General features: G+C 37.6%; 1 long non-coding RNA gene and 2 other non-coding genes across 3 annotated transcripts; 2 read left to right on the top strand and 1 right to left on the bottom strand.

Moving 5' to 3' along the window:
* Window positions 1-1,699: 1,699 nt before the first annotated feature.
* LOC134311639 (uncharacterized) lies at window positions 1,700-3,243 on the bottom strand. The gene is made up of 5 exons (XR_010011462.1): window positions 3,215-3,243; window positions 2,809-2,994; window positions 2,381-2,423; window positions 2,046-2,094; window positions 1,700-1,888 (listed from the first exon to the last, which is right to left on the bottom strand). It is a non-coding gene; the product is annotated as an uncharacterized LOC134311639 (long non-coding RNA).
* Window positions 3,244-8,958: 5,715 nt separating this feature from the next.
* LOC134313224 (U2 spliceosomal RNA) lies at window positions 8,959-9,149 on the top strand. The gene has a single exon (XR_010012115.1). It is a non-coding gene; the product is annotated as a U2 spliceosomal RNA (small nuclear RNA).
* A 1,025-nt stretch (window positions 9,150-10,174) lies between these two features.
* LOC134313090 (U1 spliceosomal RNA) lies at window positions 10,175-10,338 on the top strand. Its single transcript, XR_010011988.1, has one exon. It is a non-coding gene; the product is annotated as a U1 spliceosomal RNA (small nuclear RNA).
* Window positions 10,339-11,449: the final 1,111 nt, after the last annotated feature.

The following is an 11,449-nucleotide window of genomic DNA, read 5'->3' as shown; positions in this document are numbered from 1 at the left end:
ATCAAAAGTGTATCTGAATGTAGGAGGGTAACTCAAGTTCTAAATCATAAGGTTATAAATATACAGTGTATCACAAAAGTGAGTACACCCCTCACATTTCTGCAGATATTTAATTATATCTTTTCATGGGACAACACTGACAAAATGACACTTTGACACAATGAAAAGTAGTCTGTGTGCAGCTTATATAACAGTGTAAATTTATTCTTCCCTCAAAATAACTCAATATACAGCCATTAATGTCTAAACCACCGGCAACAAAAGTGAGTACACCCCTTAGTGAAAGTTCCTGAAGTGTCAATATTTTGTGTGGCCACCATTATTTCCCAGAACTGCCTTAACTCTCCTGGGCATGGAGTTTACCAGAGCTTCACAGGTTGCCACTGGAATGCTTTTCCACTCCTCCATGACGACATCACGGAGCTGGCGGATATTCGAGACTTTGCGCTCCTCCACCTTCCGCTTGAGGATGCCCCAAAGATGTTCTATTGGGTTTAGGTCTGGAGACATGCTTGGCCAGTCCATCACCTTTACCCTCAGCCTCTTCAATAAAGCAGTGGTCGTCTTAGAGGTGTGTTTGGGGTCATTATCATGCTGGAACACTGCCCTGCGACCCAGTTTCCGGAGGGAGGGGATCATGCTCTGCTTCAGTATTTCACAGTACATATTGGAGTTCATGTGTCCCTCAATGAAATGTAACTCCCCAACACCTGCTGCACTCATGCAGCCCCAGACCATGGCATTCCCACCACCATGCTTGACTGTAGGCATGACACACTTATCTTTGTACTCCTGACCTGATTGCCGCCACACATGCTTGAGACCATCTGAACCAAACAAATTAATCTTGGTCTCATCAGACCATAGGACATGGTTCCAGTAATCCATGTCCTTTGTTGACATGTCTTCAGCAAACTGTTTGCTGGCTTTCTTGTGTAGAGACTTCAGAAGAGGCTTCCTTCTGGGGTGACAGCCATGCAGACCAATTTGATGTAGTGTGCGGCGTATGGTCTGAGCACTGACAGGCTGACCCCCCACCTTTTCAATCTCTGCAGCAATGCTGACAGCACTCCTGCGCCTATCTTTCAAAGACAGCAGTTGGATGTGACGCTGAGCACGTTCACTCAGCTTCTTTGGACGACCAACGCGAGGTCTGTTCTGAGTGGACCCTGCTCCTTTAAAACGCTGGATTATCTTGGCCACTGTGCTGCAGCTCAGTTTCAGGGTGTTGGCAATCTTCTTGTAGCCTTGGCCATCTTCATGTAGCGCAACAATTCGTCTTTTAAGATCCTCAGAGAGTTCTTTGCCATGAGGTGCCATGTTGGAACTTTCAGTGACCAGTATGAGAGAGTGTGAGAGCTGTACTACTAAATTGAACACACCTGCTCCCTATGCACACCTGAGACCTAGTAACACTAACAAATCACATGACATTTTGGAGGGAAAATGACAAGCAGTGCTCAATTTGGACATTTAGGGGTGTAGTCTCTTAGGGGTGTACTCACTTTTGTTGCCGGTGGTTTAGACATTAATGGCTGTATATTGAGTTATTTTGAGGGAAGAATAAATTTACACTGTTATATAAGCTGCACACAGACTACTTTTCATTGTGTCAAAGTGTCATTTTGTCAGTGTTGTCCCATGAAAAGATATACTTAAATATCTGCAGAAATGTGAGGGGTGTACTCACTTTTGTGATACACTGTATAAGGCATAAATCAGCCCGAACTGCAAAGGCAAGGAACACACTGCCCAAGAACCACACCACCTTCTAATACCACTCCAGTATTGGCAGGGGGTCCATGGCTTCAGCTCCCTCAACTCTAGTCACACAGATCCCCAGAACAGTCTCCTCAATCCCCCGTTCAGTTGCAGCCATATCACCATCCTACAATGGAACAGAGGATGAAAAAATCACTTTCTTGAACTTAACAGTACACAAATATCCATTTAGGACTTAACATATCTCACTTTAACCTTTATTTCAACTCAGACGTAAAAGATGGGGTGGTTGCTGTAACAACTCAGAGGAAACTTGTGCTTACCTTCACCCTCCTAGCGCTGATGGTATTGCGTGATTGGGGGAATCCTAAACTGTAGATGAAATTGGATACTATTAAAATGATATATAAATAAAAAATTACTAAAGAAAACTAAAGGAAATCAAAATCAGCAAGACAAATATTTATAAAGAAATTACCAGCTTAAAAAAGAAGACATAAAATACATAAAACTAAAAAGTAAGTAAAAGAACCAAACAGAATAAATAATAAGAATTTCCACATTTTTTCTTCTTCACTTAATCTAAACTTAACTCAGTGTTCAGTCAAAAGTAGCTCAATATTCTTCAATTTAGCATAAAATGTAGAAAAAAAATTACCAGTAAAAGGTCAGTCCAACTGCAACTACACATTTCCAACCATCTGTAAACAGAAGATACAAGACATCAGTTGTTTTGTTGTAAATAACTAAAATATTATTTCTATAGTAAAGACTTTAACATTACAAATTCATTGATTATCCAATACTGTTCACATGTGTGTGCTTTCCAGGATAACAGTCACAAAACTCAGGTTTGTAATGATACTAACGTTACAGAATCACTTTGTTTTAGTTTGTGCAGAACGTGAGCGCCAAACGAAAAGCATGAAGTTCCCCTCAGGCTCGAGCTGCCTGCTCACATCTTAGCTAGCTAGCTAGGTTGTGTCCATGTTTTTTAATGCACTGGCACAGCAAATATTACACATCTTTTTATTTTCTACCTTCTTCTAATATATTTCTGCATTAAGTAATTTAAGCCATTTTTACCTTTCGGGAAAGAATCTTACTGCCACAAGTTGAGAATACTGGCTGATGAACTTGACTAGCTTAGCACTAGCTAGCACCACGGCAATGCAACATTATCACACACAGCGCAGCCGGACTTAATATACAGTCAGCCAACGGCAATCTATTCAAATCTGCCTCAAGACTTCAATATTATTCACAGAATCCCTGGAAAGATGTTAATAAATAAATCAATATAAGCAGGTCCGCCGTTAGCATTAGCACGCGCGAATTAGCGTTAGCATTTTTAAACAAATAAAGCATGTACAGCAATAAAACTTGAATATTATTCAACTAAAGAGCTATATTAAACAATATAATAAGATAAACATCATGATTAGCATGCAATTAGACATATGGAAAAAGATTTTGTAAAGCTTCACATTACCTGCCATTGAAACACAATGTGCCTTCACGATGTATTGCGTAATCCCCGGTGCGTCATATCCGGTTTCACCTGATAAACTTATTGCATTAAGTAGTTCCAGGGAAATAAAGCAACTAAGTTAAGTTAACTAATAAACACAATGCAGTCATGTTTAAATCTAAAATGTAATTGATTTGTGTCACACCAGCATATATTCTTTATGCAAAACCAACAGGCACTCAAAAGTGTGTAACTGGTAAATTAGAGCATCATTTTATATCTGTGGTGCTCTGGTTGGAATGTGCACCCAACATGTTGCACAGATGAACTGTAATACATTTTTCCTGTGAATGTGGGGATGGGTAAATTATGCTTGATTTAAATATTATAAATGTGAGAATAAATCACAGTTAATAACGTTTTAAATTTGACTATGGTTTTACACAGTTTGTATAAATGCACTTATTTAACAATTCAATCTTTAAATTAATACAAATGCATAAATAAAGTAAAAGTTAAAATCTGTTTAAATTGTATTGTTGCCTGTCTAATAAGGTAGGCAATACCTTTGTTTTTCCAATTTATGTATGTAAAGTAGTGGTTAAGAAATGCAAAATTACTAAATATTTCTTTCTTTGATCACATATTTTTTTTGCAATTGTACATTTTTAAATGCATTATTAACAGTATTTTTATTTATTTGACAGTGATATATCGGCATAACAAAAGTTTTTTTTTTTTGAAAATTACAGAAGATTCTGCTATTTTTGTCAATGAAGATTACTTTATTTTTACAGTTAGTTTTGTTAAAAGTGTCATCTAAAAACTGTTAAAAAACAGATTTTTTATGTATTTCATTTATACAGATTTTTTATGGTAAATCACATGACACTTTTCAATATACAGTTTATTCTTGTAATTTTACAAAAAAATTCTGTCTTTTATAAATACAGGGAAAAACTGTAAAAATGTACTGGGAAAACCTGTAAAAAAATGTTTATTTTTTACAGTGTAGGTACATTTCTGTATTTGTTCATTATTTATTTTTATTTTTTGTAGAACAAATCAATTGCTTATATGGACATCCAAACAACAAAATAAAGTTTCCTCTGTTCTGGTTTCACACTTAGTGAGGTTTACATTTGTTGTATGGTGTTTGAAAAAGCATTCAGTAAGCGTTTTGCAGATTAAAAACGTTGCTGACTAAAGAGGTCAAAGGAGAATTGCTTGACTAGATTGAGCTGAACTACTAAAAAATCCTTGCAAGTAGAAAAAAAACATGTTAGAAAACAACACATCAAACCAGGTGGCTGGGCTTCAACAGCATAAGGTCACGTTGCAATGTTTACTTGTGCACTATTAAAAAATCCCATCCCCTGCTTAATATGTCTATTATAATGTTAATCATTATTTAAATACTAGATGAACTACTCTTAAACACTAGCCTCTAACCACTATTAAAAGCAACTTGAGATTTTTGCAACTACAAAACAAAAACTTTTGTTTTAAAATCAAATTATTTGACAAATATATACATACTAAGCATAATAAATTAAAACAGTTAAACTTTCCATTAAATAAAGAATGAAATATTTTGAATGCTAAAGGCTTATACACTGATAAAGCTGCTTGTATTTCAGTTGCTCTTCAGGGTGATCACATGATCTTTCTTCTCACCTGCCAGCTAATCAGAGCTTCATGCTGCTCATTGGAAAGGGCGCTGGCTTAATGAGCTTCTGTAAAGACGCCTGTGTGACTGAAGGGGAAAGTTTGTATAGTTTAGAGTATTTTAAAATTTTCGTAAAGTATTAAAAGCTTTTGAATGTTGTCGGTGTGTTGGAATAATAGCAGCAAATCATTTAGAACAGCGTAGTTAAATGATACAGACCAGAGCAACGGAAACATGTAGGTAGGCCTAATCGCGTTTCTGTACGCATCACAACTTTAGGTGAGTTAAACACTTTATATCGATTTACATTCTTCAGATTAGTCGCAACATGTGTTTATTATCCAGTGTCGATTTGTTGTGCTTGTATGTTTGGTATTTTAATGGGTGATCTGACCACCCGTATGTATTGTAATTGAACTCGTGTTGACACTTGACAGTAGAACAGTAGCGTCACTTTTTAAATCAAGCATCTTTAAGGTCAGTGTTTACTGGTATTTAATACAATCGCTATTTTATTGTGTTGATTCTATTAAGGGCAACAAAACGACTAGATTTGCCAACTGTTTTATTTTTAAATAGTGGAGTGAAATTGTGTTTTGCCGGTCTAGCAAATATAAACTTTGAGTTTACTGTCTTGTTGATTGGCCTAAATAAGTTAAGTCTGATTAGAGATTGTGGTTTATTAAAGCAATAAGCCACGAGAGGCCGTGCGTTACTGTGATTTTAGCACGGGGATGACGTTTTCGCGGAGTGCCTAAAACTTCTTTCCCCGTGCTAAAATCATAGCAGTAACGCACGGTCTCGAGTGGCTTATTGCTTTTATAAAACGGCGGTCAACATAAAATGTAATAAATACAACAATGTTTAATTCATAAATGTATTTATTGTGTATAAACTTACAATAAAGCATTCTTCCGCGACGCAAGGTTAGTTCGATTAACAGTGTTGCTAGGAAACATGAGGGCGAAAATAACATTAAATTTCTCTTTTCAGTGGCGTATTAATATTGAATGATGTGAGGTGGTCATAGGTGTGCGTTTATCAGGGATTTTACAACGGCTTCGAACGCGGCTCAGCCAATCAGATTTTAGGACCGGAACTATCCATTTTATAATATAATTTCTAGTTGTAATGCACTAATTACAGTTAAACAATGCACTAATTAATGCATTGTTTAACTGTACTACAGTAATGCACTAATTACAGTTAAACAAAAAGTTTCAGATTTTATGTTTTACTCAAGGTATAGTAATAAAGTATAGAAGTCATGTGCTTCAAAACATACTATGTATCTAAGGAAGAATTAAGATTTGTGTGTGGTTTTGGTATAGAAAATTTAAATGAGCTTAAATCATACCTGTCAAGTCTCCCATTTTGGCCGGGAAACTACCGTATTTGACCCCTCTTTCCTGCCGTCCTCCCGTATTAGTATTTTCCCGTTAATTTCCCGTATTATATTATACTTTTAAAAAACATTCCTGTGCCTCTCCAAACTAAAATGTCACTAATCTCGCTAGGTTAGTGCGGACAGCGGGAACAAACCTGGAACAGGGAGAGATGGATGGATGCAAGGAGAGTGTAGATCCAAAGTTCGTAAAGTTTTAAGATGATGCGGAGACCTCTGTCTGACGCGTGTTCCACAAATATCTAGTCCACTCGATCGAAAAATCGAATTATTATTTTTTTTTATAAACATATTAAATACCTTAAAAATGCATGTATTTCAGCTACAGCGTCTAATTATTATATCTAATTAATCTAAATTACCAGACACGGTCAGAAAACCGTTTGGCTCCATCCTAAATCATCATAAATCTAACCTGCGCACTAGCACTCAGCATAGCAAATATGACAGAGCTCTTAAAGTGACAGCTATCACTTAAACATGAGAAAATAACATAGATTATTATAAACAAATATGGACTTTCAAATTCAGCAATAACAAAATTATTCCAATACAAACAATATCCACATATTAGTATAACCTAAACATAAAAAAGTTAAATTGTTAAACTATCTAGGGGAATTTTGGCACCTAGAGAGATTCCTGCCAAAAAAGTAAAGACTGCATGTAAATATTTAGAGAAATGGGACATCGAATTTACCTTTCTAAAGAGGAGCAGGATGGGGCAGTTATGCATTCTGTAAGGTTTGTAACTGCGATTTTAGTGTCTCTCATGGGGGAAGATATGTAAAATAAATAAATGTGCTTCAATTCCCTTTTGTGTTTTCATTTAGGCTGTATTATAAGAATTACATATGTAGGAATGTCCACAGCATTTCAGTGTCAACAAAGGTAGGCCTATCAAGGATCAAGGAGGGTTTATTGTCATTCACATCACATGTGGTACATGAGGTGGAACGAAATTATGACCCAAGGTCCCAGTTACACCCAATAAAATATCTAATATATACAATACAAAAGAATAATCATAGTATGAAAAATATTTACAAATATAAAAAGTAGAAGAAAATGTAGAAATGTAAAAATGTAGAAATGTAAAAATGTAGCAGCAACATGAACAATAAGAGTGCATTTAACTTATAAGCATGGGTAGTAGAACTGAGTAGCAGCATAATAAAGTGACCAAGTGCAAGGTGCAAAGACAGTGTCTTATTGTGCGTAAATGTAAGGTGTCCAAGTGTACTCTGAAAGTGTCAGTGCAGAGTGTTTGGCGAGGTGGAGTTTGAGAGTCTTACAGCTTCGGGAATGAAGCTGTTTCTCAGTCTTGTTGTTCTACACTTAATGCTCCGCAGCCTCCTGCCTGAGGGGAGCGGGACAAAAAGTGAGTGTGCTGGGTGAGTGGGGTCCTTCATGATGCAGGTGGCCCTTTTCCTGCATCTGGAGGTGTAGATGTCGGTGGTGGTGGGGAGATTCAGATTCTGATCATCTAATTGTAGTTTGTAAGTGGTTCACAGGTGGTTATTTTAGATTTCTTGTAAACCTGTCTTAAAATGTAAGGGATACTGAACCTCAGTTGGGCTGGTGGGACGGCTCGAAGCGCGTGGCGGAAAATTTCCCTTATTTTTAAATCCAAAACTTGACAGGTATGGCTTAAATGGGCTTAATAGTACCATCAGAAAACCATTGTCACTTATCACAGACCACCATCTCAGCCTGAAAATCTGCTGCACAAAGAAAAAGCCTAGCATCAGTTCTGTGAAGAAATGTTGCCCAGATCTTTAAGCTAGAGCTCCTCTTGAAGGTGGGTCTTTGATCTTTCTTTGAAGACGGTGAGAGACTCAGATGTTCAAATGGACAGGGGAAGTTTGTTCCACCACGTGTGTGCTAGTACAGAAAAGAACCTTGATGTGTATCGTCCTCAAGTTGTGGAGGATGAAGACTAGTGGCATATTTAAGGGTGGTATACAGTATTTGTCATTTTCTTAAGTAATGAATGTTGGCCTTTTCTGCTAATTAAAAATAATTGCTGATTGACCAACAGTATTAGTTTTTATTATTTTCCATTTCTGATTTTTAAATGTTTTATGGATCATGTAATTTAAAAGGGTAATACTTAGTGTAATGAAACACTTTTTTTAAATAGAACGGTTGGTGCAGATAAACATTTACTAATCTGCATAAATAAAGGAAAAAGACTCTTACTTACTAAAACCTTATTGACTGCTCTGTTTAGTCTTTCAATAATGTTAAATGTGTTCTTATGTGATACCAGCTTTTACCACAGAGGGGCAAAGCTGTAGAAAGTTAATAAAAAAAAAAACTTTTATACAAACCTCTCACAGTTGCTTTGTTCTGCTTTGCGTATTTTAAAAATAACCCAAGTTTATTTACTAAATTATAGTTTAGATTAATATTTTAAGAGAGAAAAGGTTTGTACTAGGGGAAAAAGTGTGTCCGCGTTTCTGATTGGTCAGTTTATGAGCTCATCGCTCCTGCTAATCTTTCTCTTGAGTCTGTTGTAGCTAAACGGCTAGTTAATTTTTAATGGAATGATCTGTTCTAAAGCGCTTAATATTGATTATTGTTCGTGTATTTGATACACAGTAGGTGGTAGAAGCTAAAAACGGTAGTTGTCGTCCTCGTGTGTTGTGTACTGCTGAATGACTCTCCTTGTTTCTCTTCTGGTTCGGTATCGCTTCTCGGCCTTTTGGCTAAGATCAAGTGTAGTATCTGTTCTTATCAGTTTAATATCTGATACGTCCCCTACCCGGGGACCATATATTAAATTGATTTTTGGATCAGGGAGATGGAATAGGGGCTTGCTCCGTCCACTCCACGCATCGACCCGGTATTGCAGTGCCTCCGGGAACGGTGCACCCCCTCTGATGTGGTGGAATGAAAGATCATGGACGTTAAAAACACGAGTTTAGAAGCTCAGAACATCTTAACATGTTTATTTCATGTAACATTTGTGCGTTGCACACATACTCAGTTACAGTTCTGTAATCATGACCTCAAATTTTACACAGACTTTGCTTGTTGTCTGCTGAGTCTTAGTAAAACATCACAGACATGCAGCACTGCTTTTAAAGTAAAAGTTCCACCAAACATGCGTTTATTGCTGGACCACTAAATTAATAACTAAAATCAACACACGTGCACATAGTAAAGTGAAAAATGCGTGTACTAGAAATTACTTGAAGTTGTTAAAATTTAATATATTGGACTGCTTGTTTTACCTCTACCTGTCACACCAATAATTTTCTAATTAATGTCCTACTGTGTCATAGCCATATTTCTACCATCTGAAGGGACTCTTGCTCTATACTTGGACTTTAATGTTTGTCAGTTTAGAACTTACCTAGATTCTTTTACGTGTAGTGGAACATCCTAGAGAACTTATTTTTGTCCTTGCAATAATGCGAGCTTTTAACTGGACTTTTATTTTGAAGTCTACCACCATGCTGGAGCTAGCTTCTTTACATGTTTACGTTTTGTGTTTAAATGATCTGAATTAAACCGAGAAAGCTAAAAGCGTTCAGTTCTACTCCCTGAATTTACTGATGTGTTTCTGTGGCTTTATGCACGTCTGGACTTTTATTGCTCAGGAGAGCAAATCAAACTGAAACCATCAGCTAAACATCACAGCTCTCGTTACATATTTAGAAGCAGTGCATGATGGGAAGTGGTTTAGAGCGGTGTACTTTTCATTAGATGAAGATAACAGCAGAGTTTTGTAGAAGAAATGCAGCGATCATGTGATACAGATGTGCAGACTGTGTCCCTGTAAAGGTGTGTGTGTGTGTGTGTGTGTGTGTGTGTGTGTAATGAACGAGGGAGTGTGTGTCACCATGAGTGTGAACGCGGTGTGTTGTGGTGGCGCTGCTCCGCGGTGCGTGTAGAATTCATACTTACCTGGCAGGGGAGATACCATGATCAAGAAGGTGGTTCACCCAGGGTGAGGCTCAGCCATTGCACTCCGGCTGTGCTGACCCCTGCGAATTCCCCAAATGTGGGAATCTCGACTGCATAATTTCTGGTAGTGGGGGACTGCGTTCGCGCTCTCCCCTGATCTCAGTTGTTAATATTAGACTTGATATCTTCCTGAGCTTTATCAGAGTTAGTTGGAAGTGAACAGTTCTTGATATAGTGATGGAAATTTGGCTTCTTTTAGAGAGCCGGCTCTTTCGGCTCCCAAGTGGCTCCTTAGATTTTTTTATTGCTTAAATTAATTTATTACCAAATTACATGAAAAATGAATTACTAATGTAAAAAAAACATTGTATCAAATGTTTTTTATTTAAATTGCTTTATTTATATACTCAACATGGAACAGAGGGCTACAACAATAAATTATAAAATACAAAAACAACGACCCATCTCAATTAGACAAAAATATCTGATTGTGTATATTATTTGTACGTTTGCATCTAGAGTGGGACGGCACGGTGGCTAAGTGGTTGGCACTGTCGCCTCATGGCAAGAAGGTCCTGGGTTCGATCCCCAGGTGAAGAGCCCGGGTCCTTTCTGTGTGGAGTTTGCATGTCTTTCCCGTGTCCGTGTGGGTTTCCTCCGGATGCTCCGGTTTCCTCCCACAGTACAAATACATGCAAGTGAGGTGAATGTTCCCGTCATGAATGTAACCAAAGTGTAAAACGTGACGTTAAAATCCTAATAAAACAAAATAAACAAGCATCTAGAGTGAAACAACATCAACGAAGCATCACTCAACAAAATATAAATGAAAATGTGCACCTTTCACACCTGTGTTGATGTGACGTGACAATAAAGTGATTTGATTTGTGTAAAGTGCTGAGTTATCTCTCCCTCCTGTTCGTGTGCACGCTGTCTCTTTCTCTCTGTGTGTGTGTGTTTGTGTATATATGTGTGTATGCGGCTTTGACAGAAAAAACGAATCGGCTCCCAATGCTGGGCAGTGATAGCTCAGTGGTTAAGGTACTGGACTAGTAAACAGAAGGTTGCCGGTTCAAGCCCCGCCACCACCAAGTTGCCACTGTTGGGTCCCTGAGCAAGGCCCTTAACCCTCTACTGCTCATCGTGTAAGTCGCTTTGGATAAAAGCGTCTGCTAAATGCTGAAAATGTCAATGTAAATAAGGAGCCGGATCCCGTCGTTCACTTTAAAGAGCCGGCTCTTAGAGCCGAATCGTTCGCGACCGACCC

Source organism: Trichomycterus rosablanca, chromosome 4 (assembly GCF_030014385.1).
Source record: "Trichomycterus rosablanca isolate fTriRos1 chromosome 4, fTriRos1.hap1, whole genome shotgun sequence".
In the NCBI taxonomy this organism is placed as follows: Eukaryota; Metazoa; Chordata; class Actinopteri; order Siluriformes; family Trichomycteridae; genus Trichomycterus; species Trichomycterus rosablanca.
This window is presented reverse-complemented; position numbering and strand designations above follow the sequence as displayed.